Genomic DNA, 2,643 nt, shown 5'->3' with positions numbered 1-2,643 from the left:
TCTCCTAGGTGATTCCAAGTAAGATTGATGGTGAGGATGAAACCATCACACTTTTATCGTCCTGATCTCACCATCATGAGACGCCATGGCTTACTGTCCACCGCCCTGCTCTGGAGCCTCTGAAGCCACAGATCTCTGCACGCCTGTGCAGCTTATTAGTCATGTTGAAACTGTTCTGGGGAGAGTCGTGTAAGGATTTGCTGGAGGCCGCCTGTAGCTGCCAAGGCACAATGATGTAGGGATGTTGTAGTCTGTTTAGGGCCACCTCAGCCCTGTCTGCATGGTGTAAGGCTCTAGAAACATTGTTGCTTATTATTGCCTTTATGTCAGGTCTGTCTGCCTTTGACCAGTTTCCAGAAGTAACTTTTTTTGTTTTAATTTTTTACTAAGATTTTCTGTAAATGAGTGTTTATTTCCTTAATTGATCCAAAAAGCAGGTAGTCTTGGTATGTTCTGTGACTTGCAGTCATGAAAGAGACAACAAAATTCTTTAAAAATTGTGGTTTTTAGTATGTGTGTGTGTATGTGTGCGTGTGAGTGTGAACCCATATAGTTTCTAGGGACTAGGTTTTCCCTGTGTTGGTCCTAGGGATTAAATCCAGGTTGTAAACTTGGTAGCATGTCCTTCACCCGCTGAGCCATCTCGCTGGTCCTGCACATGGTTGGCATAGACACTTCCCTGTGTCTGCTTCTGAATCTGGAAATGGGGGTTGCTCACCCTCCTTTGCTGGGCAGTTGCTGTGGCTGTTCCTGATTGTGGGTGCAGAGTTTTGTTCCCCCCAGAGCAAATGTCTTCCTTCTTCATTTTGTTTTGGGGACACTGATGAAAGCATCAGTCCTATGGCTTCTGTCCTTCCTGTGCATCCCTGATCAGTATCCTACCAACTATCCATGGAGTCTTTTTGTAAGATTTATTACCAAAATTATTACTTTATTAGCCCATACTGACTCTAATGGTTTATAACATTCTGTACATGCATATAACACATGTGGAATCATAACAAATAAACACAAGGCCTCCTGTGTAGCTCTTGATTTGGAGAATCAACCACTCTGTGGATGAGTCAGAATCTCACTTTTAGCATAACTTGTAGTGGAAATAAGCTGGGGTCTAAGGAGGAGAGCTGACTACACCAGGCTGCTCATTCATTCAGCGTCTTTTAAGACTTAATGTGTAGCATCCCTGCAGACACACGTGGGAGCGTCACAGAGCACGACACAGGTGCTCTTCGTGCAAACCTTACAGCTGGACTGAAGCCAGCTGTACAGCTCAGGAGGCAAAGCTCTGAGAGTGTCCAGAGCTGACAGTGGTGGGAATTGTCCCGAGGGGTGAAAAGTTTGACTGCTGGCTCTGATCTGATGGGGAGTTACTGTTTGTTTCTGCATGAGGGCAACTGGAGGGGAGCGCAGACATGCTATCTTTCTTCATGGTAAACATTTGCTTTTCATTTCCCGCTTGTGTGTTTTTTGTGAATCCCGTCTGCACACTGCTCAGGAGTAGGCTTGAGATTTTCTTGAGATTAGCTTGCTGAACCCGTTGTTTCTCTCCTTTGACTGTCTTTGGGCCTGAATTTCAGTCAGCATGATGAGAATTGGTGTGAGCAACTCGGCCCTTTTCCTTAGGTGCTGTGCAGAGCAGATGTGACTGCTGGTGAATCCTTGTGCAAACATCTCTTTGTAGCGGTCTCACTAGATAAAAGGCTTTAACATGGTTGGTCTCCACCTTCCCCTCTGGGGCAGTGGCTGTCCCCTCCCTCTTAGGTGGAAAATGTGGATATCATATCATATTGTAATCATATTCTTTGCAAACAAATGTAGGAAAGGAGACCAATAGAACACTTTCCCAGCCTTGTCTCGTTCATTATACCTAAAAGGCTCCAAGAAAACTGGAGAGATGGATTTCTGGTAGAATCTTGACTGCAGAGACAGATTGCTTTTATTTTTATTTTTCCAAATTGCGAAAGATTTAAGATAACATTTTTGCCTAAAGAAAATTTAAAATCAATTAAGTTTAGTGAATGTTCAGTAAATCATCTAAACAGAGGACCTAAAGCATGTAAATACCATTTTATCCTGCAGTTACTAGGAGCGAGTGAATGTCGCCACGGATAGTGTTCTGAGCACAGCTGTGTCTTTGCTGGTCTGTTGGCTGATGTGCTGGGTGTCAAGGGAAGATGTTAAACTCAGTGAGAGGGTGCAGGCGTGGAACTGAGCAAAAAGCGGTTAAAGGTCAGGTGTGCCAGCCACTGGGAGAGGGCTTGTGCTCAGGGACTCTGTGTGCTGGGTATTGATGTTCTGGGTTTGGATATATATTTATTGGATATTTATTTATTTATTTGGTATTTTTTTGAGACAGGATCTTGCTGCATAACCCTAGCTGGCCTCCTGTCCTCCCTCCTGCGGGGATCTTAAGTACCTAGCCAGAGTCTGGATTCTTGATACCTTTTCTTTCCTTTTATTTGTTACTTATTTTCCCCAACACCATTGTCCACCACCAGGATATTTTGAGTTGCAGCTAGCTCCATTCTGAGTAGGACTGGTAAGCCAGCATCAGCAGTCCCTCCAGGGGGCTTGTGGGAGGTCCAGAGTCTTAGGTGCCCTCCTGCATGTGATTTTTCACTTTGGTAGCCCTCAGACGATGTG

At 44.6% G+C, this 2,643-nt stretch overlaps 1 protein-coding gene across 4 annotated transcripts in view; it reads left to right on the top strand.

Moving 5' to 3' along the window:
* Rps6kc1 (ribosomal protein S6 kinase C1) overlaps nt 1-2,643 on the top strand; it is a 142,989-nt gene that overhangs the window by 67,810 nt on the left and 72,536 nt on the right. The gene's annotated exons all lie outside the window — the stretch shown is intronic.

Source organism: Microtus ochrogaster, chromosome 6, assembly GCF_000317375.1.
Source record: "Microtus ochrogaster isolate Prairie Vole_2 chromosome 6, MicOch1.0, whole genome shotgun sequence".
NCBI lineage: Eukaryota > Metazoa > Chordata > Mammalia > Rodentia > Cricetidae > Microtus > Microtus ochrogaster.
The sequence above is the reverse complement of the archived record's forward strand: the minus strand, read 5'-3'. Positions and strand labels throughout refer to the sequence as shown.